This window comes from Canis lupus, chromosome 1 (genome assembly GCF_003254725.2).
Source record: "Canis lupus dingo isolate Sandy chromosome 1, ASM325472v2, whole genome shotgun sequence".
In the NCBI taxonomy this organism is placed as follows: Eukaryota; Metazoa; Chordata; class Mammalia; order Carnivora; family Canidae; genus Canis; species Canis lupus.
Genome location: NC_064243.1, coordinates 29,640,218 through 29,654,323, shown reverse-complemented (window position 1 = coordinate 29,654,323; position 14,106 = coordinate 29,640,218). Strand labels below are relative to the sequence as shown.

The 14,106-nt window shown below is 40.5% G+C and overlaps 1 pseudogene; it reads left to right on the top strand.

Annotated features, from left to right (window-relative positions):
- LOC112644180 (glutamate dehydrogenase 1, mitochondrial-like) lies at positions 1 to 1,388 on the top strand (annotated as a pseudogene).
- Positions 1,389 to 14,106: the final 12,718 nt, after the last annotated feature.

Sequence of the window (14,106 nt, the reverse complement as noted above, 5' to 3'; positions counted from 1 at the left end):
TCTTTAAAATGGTGCTACTCTATGAGATACTTACATCGTTTTGGTGCTAAATGTGTTGGTGTTGATGAATTTGATGGGAGCATATGGAATCCAGATGGTATTGACCCAAAGGAACTGGAAGACTTCAAATTGCAACATGGATCAATCCTGGGCTTCCCCAAGGCAAAGCCCTATGAAGGGAGCATCTTGGAAGCTGATTGTGACATCCTGATCCCCGCTGCCAGCGAGAAGCAGCTGACCAAGTCCAACGCACCCAGAGTCAAAGCCAAGATCATTGCTGAGGGTGCCAATGGACCAACAACCCCAGAGGCTGATAAGATCTTCCTGGAGAGGAACATCATGGTGATTCCAGACCTCTACTTGAATGGAAGGAGTGAGCTGGAGGAGTGACAGTGTCTTACTTTGAGTGGCTGAAGAATCTGAATCACGTCAGCTATGGCCGTTTGATCTTCAAATATGAAAGGGATTCTAACTACCACTTGCTCGTATCTGTTCAAGAGAGCTTGGAAAGGAAATTTGGAAAGCATGGTGGAACTATTCCCGTTGTGCCCACAGCAGAATTCCAAGACAGGATATCGGGCGCCTCCAAGAAGGACCTCGTGCACTCTGGCCTAGCTTACACCATGGAGCGCTCCGCCCGGCAAATCATGCGCACGGCCATGAAGTACAACCTGGGCTTGGATCTGAGAACGGCCGCCTACGTCAACGCCATTGAGAAGGTCTTCAAGGTCTACAATGAAGCTGGGGTGACCTTCACATAGACACCTGGCTGACCTCTTCACCGCCCTCTTCCCCCCTTCATCTGCAGACCCTTCACAAGTTTACATGTAGCCACAGAAATCTCTCGCGCGTGCTCTCTCGACTTACTAGATAAATGGACATCACGCTCAAGACATCAGTCCAAATCCGCCCCTTTGAGAAAAAGAAATTAAGGTTAGGGGATCATGTACCGGCCGACGAATATGGAACTAGAAACGACCTGTGCCACAGAGCCATTTGGGTATTTTTGCCTTTAAATGGAAGGTCTCTTCCCTCCAGCTGTGCTGCCTTGCTCCTCGCCTGCTCTGGGAAGGTGGGACCCCCAGGGCAGATCCTGGGGCCGGGAATGCACCTGTTGCCCAGCAGCAGCCAGTGGCTCACTGCCTCGGCTCTGGACGAGTCTGAGACCTGTGGTAGCTCTGACGCCTCTGAGCAGCAGGTGTGGGGCATTTTCAGAGGGTGGCATGGTCCTCAAGTGACTTACTGGTATTTTACATCAGCAAAATAACTCAGTTTTACAGATTGCAACAAAGATAAAAGCGGTTTCTCTTTATGCATTTTATTCTCTTAGAATAAAATAAGTACATGCTGCTGTAATAAAATTGCCTTTAATCACTTACCAAGCCTAACCTTGACTCAAGCAGTGAATGCCTATAAACATAATAAATGAAAAGAAGCTAGTATTTTTATAATATAAAACAGTATCATTTATAGCTTATCAGTCATGTATTGTTGTCCAGCAAAAAAATAAGTCCAATGGAGAATTAAGTTATCTTCACACCTGCCAATGGTGGAGGCTATTTTTTTGACTGTCAGAATTTACTAACTGCAGTTACGACATAGAGTCCAAAGAGTGCAGTAACCTCCTTATCGTGGTAATTAATTGTTCTCTTCCGAAGATCTGTGTTGTCTAATTGAACAATAATTCAAGTAGAGCGTCCCAGAAAAAACCACTTGGACTCCCGCTCTGGAGTCTAGCTGGCGGCTCCGAGCCCTGCCAGGGGCCCCGCCTCGGCCTGCCTCGGCGTCCCCTGAGAGGCCTGAATTCTGCTCGCAGCTTCATTACCACTGGGCTGGAAACATCCTTGGGTTGAGTGTTTTGTTTGGGAGTTATTTCACGAGGGCCTTTTAAACAGTGGTGTCCCAATGAAGTACTAGATATTATTTATGTAAGAATGAGCTTTTTTTTTTTTTTTAAACAATATCCTTTCAAAATTTCTAACTACTTTGTAACTGCATGACTTAACCTGGTGATAAAAGCAGTTATTAAAAGTCTACCTTTTCCAAAAAAAAAAAAAATAATAATAAAATAAAATAAAATGGTGCTAAAAATAATGTAATCTTTAAAAATGGTCCTTTTATGGTCTCTGTTTCAGTTATACCACCCAGGTTACCTAATACTATTCCAAGCTGTTTGGGGAGGGGAAAAAAACGATTTTCTGTTGAGCATGAGGATTGAGGGGTCTTTAACATAAAGATGGTGGTCAAAACCATTGGAATGGGTGGGAGCCCTGAGAAGCATGTGGTGTGAAGAGAGAGTCCCCAGTGAGAGACAAACCAAGAGTTAATTTCTATATTACACAAGGAGTTCTTGGGAATTACTAAGAAGGTAGTAAATTTTAAGATTCAAATAAATTAATTGACCAAAAAATATGTTTTAAATACAACTTCTATGAGTAAGTTAACCAGGGAGAAATATTTCCCTTCACTTAAAAAGTACAGATTAAAATGAGGTGCTATTTTATTCTATTAGTGGGGGAAAATGTAAATACTAGTGAGATTTTGGTGAAACTAGTATACTCACTTATTTGGGAACAATGTCTTAACTGCTATTTTAACTAATATATAAGTACATATATTTCATAAAAATACATATCCTTTTCAGAACTCAATCTATTCTATGAAAATTATAAAAAATAAATCCTTAAAAGCATACATTAGAAAGGGGAAAAGCAAAAATAAGAAATGATTGAAATAGACAAGTTAACTGCTCTCTAAAAGGCCTGTGCTAATCATAGACACCACTGCCACATGTGAATAGGGTACATGGTTTTATATTTAAATTTAAGTGATTGCCTAATCTTATCCTTTGTGCATTCCTTTGGGTACTGTTTATTTTTCTGTTGACTGTATCCTTTGCCATGAATTATATATTTATTTTATAGTTTATCTCTTATCCTGCACATGTTTAAAATGTTTATAAAGTCAAATTTATTCATCTTTAACTTCCATCTTTAAGAAACTCCCTAGAAGATATGAACTTATGCCCACATTTTCTATATTATTTGAGGGTCATTGTTTATTTCATCTCTATGTTTAATTCTTTTTTTCCCCCTCTAGATTTTTTTTTTGTATAAGGAGTAAGCTGCCATAGTAAATTACCATGAACTTGAGTGGCTTGAAGCAATCAATGGAAATATAAACCCTCACTGTTCAGAGGTAGGTCCAGATTATACTGGAAAGCTTTAGGGGGATCCTTCTTTGCCTATTCCTAGCCACTGGTGGTAATTGGCAACCCTCAGTTTTCCTTGAGTTTTCGCTATAGTGTTCCAGCTGCGGCCTCTTGTCACGTGGCATTCTGTCCTGTCTCTCTCTGTGTCCAAATCTTTGTCTCTAAAGACAATGGTCATTTCCAAATAAGATCACATTCATAGGTACCAGGGGTTAGGGCTTTATATCTTCTCGGTGGACACAATTCAACTCATATTTTCCGTGACAAATCAGCTTACGCAGTACTTCTAAGTCATCTAACTTCTTTGCTGATTTCAAATGTCACATTTATGTCTTGTGCCAAATTAAGACTTCTGGGACTGTTTCATTTTGTCTTGTATTTATATCCTATTATCTATCTACCTTTCTTTATTCCTTTCTTTTTTAAAGATTTGATATTTTAAAGTAATCTCTACACCCAGCGTGGGGCTTGAACTTAAAATCCTGAGATCAGCAGTTACATGCTTTACTGATGGTGCCAGCCCGGTAGCCCTGCATCCTACTGTTTTAAATGTTAGAGCTTTATACTGGCATATTTGAGCTTTCGAGGCCCTCCTTAATACTTGACGTCAATGCTTACCGCTCATGTTTCTTCTCAACAATTGTTCTTTGAGGTGAACTAGAAGAATGTTTGCCAAGTTTCCCCCCCAACCCCCCAAATTTTCCAGTCTTTTGGGAGTTGTGTTGGTGTTGCATTTACTTTGTACAATGTTTAGGAATACCTTACATTTTACGAAGTTGAAAGTTCTTCTGCAAGAATGGGGAATATTTCTCCCATTCTTAAGACTCTCTCAAGTCTTACATCCCTTATGGAAGTGTTATACTTCAGGGTGTAGGGCATCTCTTACTAAGTTTACTCCTCAATATTTGATGTTATAGTTTCTAAATGACTGTAAAAAAACAAGAACTTTTTGTTACAGATTATTTTTGGTACAGTCACAATCTATACTTTTATTTTTTGAGTTTTCAGTTGAATACTCAACTGGTATATTGGTTGTGCCAATATACAACTATATCATCTATAAATAATAGATGCTTGTTGCTAATATTATACTTCATATTTTATTCCCTTGTCTTCAAACTTTGATGAATTGGCATGGTCTATTTCCCTAGAGCAATACCTACTAAATCTTAGAGGAAAAGCTGGTGACTGTGAGTAAATCATTTAGCCTTATGGGAGTTGAATTAAATTCTCTCCACCTTTGGCTCCAAGAGTAATTTCCACTTACGTCAACCAGTAAGGAGATCCTCATCCTGACACCATTCTTAAATTAATTTTTCTCCTAAATTGTTACTGGTTTTACCCAATTCTCATTGCATCATTTCATGCCAAGTTAAATTGTCTAAGATTATTGTGTCACATTAAGATACTTTTTATACCCGAGAAGAATATGAAAGGATGACTTAGATCATAAATTCCAGTTTTGTGGGGTGATTAGTTAGCTTCATTTATGAGGTGAGATACTTGATCTGAATTTTCTCCTCTGACTCTGTATTCTGGACTCTTGGCCACTTTCTACTAGAGCTACTAATGGAAAATAAAAGGAGGGAAGGAATGAACAAAAGAACAAATGTATAATTACTGAACTGTTTTCAAAAATACTCCACCTCATTTCATTTTCCAGCACCTTGTGGAGAGGAGGAACTGCTGTTCCCCACTTAAGATGAGAAAGCATGACAGCACAGTTAGTGACAACCCCAACCCGCCCCTCCCCTGGTGCCTGGTGGGATAAAGATTCTGCTTCCCATGCTTTTCCCAGGAAATCTCAACTGCTTGCTAGTGGTGGTTTGCATGCTTGGTGGTAGATCTTAGAGTAGGAAATATTTTCTGGGATGCTTAAGCTGTGTTAAGAGACAATAAAAACATTCCTTAAAAACTAAAAGGGTGGAGGTGAGCAATTAAGTAGCTAGGAGAAAGGAAACCCAGAAACAAATCTGATGAATTATGTATACCAACGAAGAGATGGTAAAAGGCTGGCTGGCTTGCACTAAGTTCCCTCACTGTGCCAGGTACTGCTGAGTGCTTCACTTGTGCAGCCTCATGGCTAAAATCCCATATAACCCATATTTATAAGTGAAGAAACTAAGACTTAGAAAGAATTACTTCTGTCACATAGCTACCCCATGCAAAGCCATTTTTTCAGAATGAGAGTGAGTATGAGTTTGCCAGACTAGAAGCTCCGGGAAGGAGAAGCAATCTATAGAGCACCATTGAGTAGCTAGGAAGAGGCCAAGGAAGGCATGTTATACACAATGGGTGGAGTGAAGTGTGTGGGGGCCCAAGCAAAAGGTGTCCCCAAAACCTACCCGTCCTGGGTTAGAAATTATGGCTGGAGAAGAGTGCTCTATATTCAAATCTCAAAGATGGATCAGTTTTGAATGATGATGTCTAAAAAATGTCTTCTTTCACCTAATTAGAGCCAAGCACGCACCCATAGCCCCTAGTCTCAAATATGTGAGGCTAATGGTTGATTAAGAGCAGGGGCTCTGACATCAGACCCTTGAGTCAGGACTCCAGCTCTGCTACTCACCCAAGTGGTTGGAGCAAGTCACTTGCTTTCTCTACCTTGGTTTACTGTGAAGCGATAGTATTGAGCACACACTTGTGGTACTTGCAAGGGCTATATGCCAGCACTTCATGAAGATCAGCTCCCAAAGTGTGGGAAGGAAACAACAATTAAATCACCAAATTCTTAATTATAAACAAACTGACAAGTATAACGAAGAAAAAGCACAGAGTGCAGCTGCAGCATAACAAGGGGACTTAACTGAGATTGGAAGTCAGCCTCTTCAGTGACATTTAAGCATAAATTGGGTGGTGAATAAATTGGGTGCAGGGAGAGCATTTGGGAAGAAATTTCTAAACCTAAGGAACAATAAATGTAGGATCCTGAGCTGCAAATTTTATTATTTTTTCATATTTTAACATACATAAGAATATTATTTTCATTTGGCTTCTTTCCCATTTCAACATGTCCTCTCATCCTCACAGCTGAGCGGTGCCATCAAGCGGAATCAGGACTCTCCCCAGGAAGTGTTGCCACTTAGGGGCAAAAGATAAATGTCAGTGTCACACTGACCCAGACAAGGAACAACCAGACAGGGGGTCAGAGCTCTCCCATCTTATGTTCCCTATCCCTACTTCAATGCTGACATTTCATTATCACTCTCATTTCAAATGTTCTGTGCTTAACCTTCCAGTGGCTTCACCTTCTCTCAGAAAGCATCCAGAATCCTTGCCATGGCTTTTGAGGCCTTTGGCCGGCTTGCTGGGTGCTCCTGCCCTCCTTGCCAATGCTCTACCCCTTCCTCCTTCCCCTCCGACCCCAGGGCCTCTTACTCTTTCATCTGGACTTCGCTGTTCTCCCTCTTATTGTTCCTCTCATTCCTTCCACCGTGTCTGCGTGACTCCCTGCCTCGGGAGCTCAGGTGTCTGTTCACACAGCACCTGCTTATCCAGGCCTTCCCTCCCCCATCACCTGCAAAGGCATCTGCGGGGCCTTCTTGCACCCTGCACCCTGCTCTGTCTCTCCACCATTGATTGTATCTATTCACTGCCTGCCTCCCACACGTGTTAGAATGTCAGCTCTGTGAACCAGAACTTGTCTAACCCACCGTATATTTCTAGAATTTAGGACAGTGCCTAAATTTTCAATTTAGAGCAAGTTTTCAATAATACTTGCTGACTTGATAAATTGTCTATGCAACCACTCCTATTTGGTTTATCATTATGCCCATGTCAATATTATTTTTTTTACAGCACTGTGTGTGGAGGGGGGGAGGTATGTGTATAGAGGAAGAGAGAATATATCTGCTTCTGATAGTCCAGAAAATTTGAAAACGTGTACAGAATTGCAGAAATTCTTGCAAACCAGAACTGATGGAATCAACCAAATGCATGGAATAAATGGAATAAAGGTGTGGGATTATAATCAGATAATAAAATTAGACAAGCTGCCAAAAAAACCCAAACCCAGCTCTTTTATGTTGGAAGGATATTAGCCTCCCTGTCCTGTCACAGCTTGCCAAATTCAGTGAACTGGTTTCACCTCAATGATTCCACCCGAGTTATGTCATCTATAGAACTGTTTGTTCCCATCATTTCCACAGAGCTCATGCAGGACTAGCATGGAAAAAGGTCTGACTCCCTCCCTCTTAGGGCCTGAGGCAATCCTCTTTCTATACAGCAGGATTCTTGCTTGACTCCTGCCAGAATGTTCGGGAAATATCGTGGCCACTGCCCAACTCACCAAACCTGGAAAGAGGACTAATATTTATCATGGGTCTGCTACAGGCAGATGTTTGGCAAATGTCTCTTACTGGCCCTCCTTGCTCTCTGGTGAGGCAGCTATTATACATCTTTTCCAAGTGAGGAGCCAAGGGCACAGGAAAGCAGTTGTTTTTTGGTAAACTAGAAACCAGGGCTATATCTTGGGAATGCAACATAGTAGGAACTCAGAATGTACCTAAAACATGGAAAATGAGGAACGCCTGGGTGGCTCAGTCAGCTAAGCATCCAGCTCTTGGTTTTGGCTCTGGTCAGGATCTCAGGGTCCTGGGATGAAGTGTAGGGCGTTGTGCTCAGCAGGTGCTCAGCAGGGAGCCTGCTTGAGGATTCTCTCCCCTGTGCCCTCTGCCCCTCCCCCGGTGCTCTCACTCTCTCTCAAAACTCAAATAATGTAAAAAATCATGGCTGGAGGATAGCAGGGCTGGACCTTCTGGAGCAAGGGGTGTTGGTGGTGGTGGTGGATGGGGTTGCCCCAGAGCCTGGGAAAAGGTGCACGTCATAGGCTAAGGAGTCAGCCAAGCGCTGGGACATGGGAACCTAGGGCCTCTGCTGGAGTCGCGTTTGGCTGGCAGAAGGACACAGGTGGGGAGAAGGTAAGCACCCTCTGCAGGATTAAGGTGGAGTCCCTACACTGGGGAATATGGGATTTTAGAAAATAGAAATGTAATTGACATAACATTCTATTAGTCTCAGGTATGCAATAGAATAGTTTGATGTCTGTATATATTATGTAATAAACACCACAATAAGTCTAGTTAATGTTCACCGCCACACAGTTACAATTTTTTTTCTTGTGATGAGAACTTTTTTTTTCTTTTTTTAAATTTTTTTTATTTATTTATGATAGTCACACACAGAGAGAGAGAGAGAGGCAGAGACACAGGCAGAGAGAGAAGCAGGCTCCATGCACCGGGAGCCCGACGTGGGATTCGATCCCGGGTCTCCAGGATCGCGCCCTGGGCCAAAGGCAGGCGCCAAACCGCTGCGCCACCCAGGGATCCCGTGATGAGAACTTTTAAGAGCTGTTCTCTCAGCAGCATTCACTTACACAGAACAGTCTCATTAACTCTACTCACCTTGCTGTACCATTACATCCCTCGGACTTACTTCTCTTATAACTTGAAGTTTGTACATTTTGTATATGGGATGTTTAAATGGGTTCAGGTAAGAATCCAGAGATCCCAGAAATCAAATGAACTTAGCCTGTGCTCTAGGTTTGCCTAAGTATTTGGAGGGGAAAAAATGACATCCTTTGGGCCTTTGAGTACCCGGATGGGAAACCCATCACAAGTGGATAAAGCGGAGAGAGATCTACTTTGAGGGATTCGAACTCAAGCTTTATCTAAAGTGCAGGCTTGGGGCACCTGGGTGGCTCAGCGGTTGAGCATCTGCCTTTGGCTCAGGGCATAATCCCGGCGTCCTGGAATCGAGTCCCACATCGAGCTTCCTGCACGGAGCCTGCTTCTCCCTCTGCCTGTGTCTCTGCTTCTCTGTGTCTTTCATGAATAAATAAATAAAATCTTTTAAAAAATAAAATAAAGTGCAGGCTCTTCCCATTTGTCTTCGAATATACATGATGCTTTAACTTTGATAACCAGGCAGCTTCCTCCAGAAATAGCCTTCAGTGAGGCTGGAGATACACTCTCATACAAACAAGTTACTTAGGGTGGTTACTTGTGATGCTACAGTAAGATAAGACCAAAAAGTCATTACTTTAAAATGTAAATGGTACTTTCCTTACTCTGAGGTTCATGAGGATTTTTCAATTTTATGTAGAAACTCAGTGTACCCCTCGTTGAATGGATATTACACCTAAGCAGTTGTGCGACCATATTTTATCTTGTTCATGATAATAAATGAATACTAATTCCTTTCTGCCCTTCAACTCCTAGAAAGCAAAACAATAAGAGGGGATTTCCAAACTGCACATGATTGCCTAAGTCAGCATCTTCTCTGAGAATCATGAAAAAACAATGAGAATTAAAATTAAAAAGCTTTATCCATGGATCAGAAAAAAACAATCTAAATTGCAGAATTCTTAAAGAAAAAAATAAGGAAAATATCCCACTTCAGAGCAAAAAGATGGAGCCTCTGGGATGCATTTCAGAGTAATTTCCTAGTGTAAATACTTGTACTGGTATAAAACAAAGAATGAAACAAAACTGTACTTCAATAATAATTTTTTTAAGCAGGAAAAGCTTTTATGTGCATAAATGTCCACGGACACCTTATAACCCTATTCAAATATTAGGATTTTTGTTACTGAAGTTTTTGGTTCTTTCAAAAAAAAAGTAAAACAAATGAAATAAACATCTGACTCCTGGAATTCTTATAAAAATAAACAACAAATTAAACAGAAGATAGTAGGAAGGAATTTTAAAAGGCAAAAGAAGATATAAATGAAACATGAATTTTTTTTAAAGTAGGAGGTACAACCCACTACAAAATCTGATCCTTAAAAAAATTTTAAAGATAAATAACTGACTTAACTAATAAAATTTTAGAAAAGGGAGAAACTGTCATTACTCAAAATAGGAAATTATTTTTAAAAATCACAGAAACAAAAGAAATAAAATATGTATATCATTAGGGAATAATTTGTGTAACTATATGCAAATAAACTTAAAAGCATGAATGAAATGGGTATTCTTCTAAAGAAAATACAGTCTGTAGAAACTAAACCTAAAATAGAATATCTGAACAGACTAAGAGAATTCTAATTAGAAAATTACCAAAGGAATGCACCCCACCCCCGCACCATGTGCCCTGTTCCCCAACCTAGAGAAGTACTCAGATGATTGATCAGGAAAATCTCTCCAACCCTCAAGGAACAGCCACAATCACAGGTCACACAGATTACCCAGTCCAACTGGAGAGTTGGCAGTGGTACCACATGGTGTTGTAAAGCTCGAGTTGTCTGTGTGTGTCTGAATGAACCACAGTAACCTCATAGATCATCAGGACTCCTACCCTAGACCATAAAAGCAGAGAAGCTTCTTCATGTCCTTTTAGCTTAAATCTTGTAAACTTCTGCCAGCTGCCCATACACATTCCTTTTCACCGATTCACTAGCTATGCATTAAGGGCTTACCAGGTGCCTAGCACTCTCCATAGTATAACAGTGAACAACACATACAATGTCAGGAGGGGACTCGTAGAGTTTATATTCTAGTGGGGGAGATAGACAACAAGAATAAAATAGTTTACCAAATGATAAATGTTATGGAGACAAATTAAGCAGACAAAAAGATGCGGACAGATGGTGAAGGGCAAAGTGCAGCCATGTTGGGTGGTCATGGGAGAATTCACTGGTAAGGTAATATCGAGTAGACAGATAAAGGAGGTGAGGGTGATTCTGGATATCTCATAAAGAGCATTCAAGCAAGTGAGTAAAAGACTTTAGCATGGGGATGAGCCTGGCATGCCTGAAAAACAGCGAAGAAAGGCCAGTAGGGCCAGAGCACTGTGGATTAGGGGAAATGTAAGAGGTGAATTTAGAGGTAATGGGGCCAGAGTACCTACAGCCTTGTGGGTGAGTATAAACATATTGACTTTTATTTTGAAAGAGACGTGAGAACATTAGAAGGTTCTATGCAAAGGCTATGAGCTAACATTTTAAAGAAACACTCCTGCTGATGCAGAAGACAGTGGGAGAGGTGGGGAGAATGGACAGGAGGCTCCAACCACAATCCAGGAAAGACATGGTAGAGGTCAGGACCCAAGTGGTTGCAGTGGAGGGGGTGGCAACTGGGTGGATTCTGGCTTTGCCATGAAAATCTTTCCAGAGTTGAAACAATGTTCAAGCACATGCTAGTGGATGGACATAATGATTGGTTATATCCAGTAGGGCTTTCAGGGTCAGCAAAAGACCTTGGTCAAGAACAGTTGAAACAAAATCAGAAAAAAAAAAAAAAAAAAAACCAAAAAAACAAAATCAGTATCATCTTTTATCAGAGCAATAGGAGTGAAGAACAGAAAGTTACCCTAAGGAAGCCCTAAGTCTTATGAATGGAGATTTAAAATAATGTATTAGTGTTCATGGCCCCAAAATTAATCAAAATTAAACTGGATCAGATTGGTCATTGTGTTTATTGCATGTATTTGAACAATGAAGTTCCTTTTTTTCTGAATTCACATCCATAAACTATTGTGAAATGCATGCCAATTATTTCTAGAATGCAGAACTGCTTAAAGGTCATGAGTATTATTCAGAGTTATTGAGGTCCCAGCACATAAGAAAGAACAAATAGTTTCCCAGTTATTGGTACTACAAATATGTAGTTCTCTCTAGGTCTGAGGAGAAGAGTGGATTTCAAATCAACATTCATAATTAACTTTAGAAAGAGGACCTGCTGCTTACCAAATCATAGAATGAGGGAAAGAACCTGGCTAAGAAATGATGCAGGCCCCATTAGGACTGGCTCTGCCCTCTTGTTCATCACTGCATGCCTAACACAGTGCGTGGGATACAGCATATGCTCAGTAAACATTCACTTGAGTGAATCAACAATTAGAGAAATGAATGGCCAAATTTTCATTGACATCATTCTATCCCTTTTTGGAATACATATTATAAGTGAAGAATAACACATAGTGATTTTATAATGGACCCCTTAGGTCAGCCAGACCTGACTTAACCCCTTGCTTTGTCACTACATGCTATAGAGCTGGCTAGGTTCCTTGAGCTTGTGTCTTGTTTTCTTCATCTATAATATCAAGATAATAATACTGACCGCCAGGGCTTGTTGTGAGGATTAACTAAAATAATGCATGGAAAGAATTTAACACACTCCTACATAGTTACTAATTCCAGTCATCAACATTAAATGGCATTTAAATTACTAAAAGAGTTTTATGAAGATAGTATGTTGTAGATAAACTTAAAATATTTTTCCTTTTGTTATGAAACAGTTCAAATATATATGAATATATAAAAGTAGAAATTATAATGAATCTCCTTGTACCCAATACCCAGTTTCAATAATTATCAGCTTATGGCTGGCCAGTCACACTCTTTGTGAGCCCTTGGATTATTTTGAAGCAAATCCCAGGCATCATGTCATGTTATCAATAATACTTCAATATGTATTTCCAACAATAATAATAATGATACATCCCATATCACACTTAAAAATAATTAATAATGAGTCCTTAATTAGGTGAATTGTTGGTCTGTGGGAAACCACAGTGAAAAAGAAGGGAATAGGGTCTATCCAAGGCAGGTGCTTAGGCAAGTTCTTTTCCAGACCTGGCATGATGAAGGCACCCCTGTCACTGTCCAGGTAGACTTTTCCTACTGAAGGGGGAAGATGGAGAATGAGTTGAAAGTCAGCATTTCATGCTTAAAGCAGAGTAGATCAGACATCTGCTATTTGTAATTTTCTTACTTCCAAAGCAAATGTGTTTTCATTGGAAATAATTCTGTACAAATTTTTCTGCTTCCAAATTGGTGGGATTTTAGAATTTAATTAGAATTTACCTTCTCATCTACCTGAGGCATTGTAGCAGAACTGGCTTTTAGGCAGATTATGATATTACACAACTAAAGAGCTCATGGAGTGGTTATAGGACTGGTTTGGTTTCTGCAATTTAACATAGTGCAAAAGTTCACATGCATCTTTGCAAGAATTCGATTCTTAGTATATTCTGTGCTCTTCTTCTTTCTCCTCTAATTGTCCCTTATTTGTTCTACAAAGTCATTAACCCAGTGCAAACCCTAATTTTATTGCCTGCTGCACTACTTATTAAACTTTGAATGAAAATAGCTTTCTTTTTTTTTTTCTTAATTGGAATTTGGAGCAATGGAGTTGCTTCAAAACAAGAGCTTTGGTGTCAAAGGTGTTCAAACACAGGTTATCACCCCCCACTTAAAAGCCAACATTAATGTGGGGCACTGGGGTGGCTCCACTGTTTGGGTATACAACTCCTGATCTCAGCTCAGGTCTTGATCTCAGGGTTGTGAGTTCAAGCTCCACACTGGGCTCCATGCTGGGCATGGAGCCTACTTAAAAAAAAAAAAATAGCCAAGGTTAATGCAAAGTCTAGAGTTCACTGGGTAACATCAGTAAGTAGATGCTGCTGAAAAGCCTAGAAGACAGGAAGCACCAAGAGGGTGCAAAGAGAGCCTAAGATCTGTTGCATGTTTCTTCTTTGAAAGCGTTGGTTCACTCTGAGCAATGGAAATCCCACCTGGAAGAGATGAGGGGTCTGGTTAAGAAGTCGGACACAGCCTGGAGGTGCTGGAAAGCCTGGCGTTATTTTCACAAACCTGTCCATAGTGCTCTGGCAGTTATGTCTACCTCCCTTTTGAAGTAGGCTTTGGAAGGTAGAGACAATGTCTACCTTAACTGCTGCTGCACCCTTTCTGTGAGAATAATCAGCCGCAAATGTTTGTTCAATGTTGTTGAGCGAAGGCATGAATGAGAACTGCTTAGCAGCCCTCTCTAGTACTTACTACACAGGCTGGTCTACCAAGAACTTAAGAGAGACTACAGAGGCATTTCCTCTTTTGACCTAAAAATCCTCATTCGAAAAAAAAATATTACTTTCTTCTTGTGCTTTCATGTACA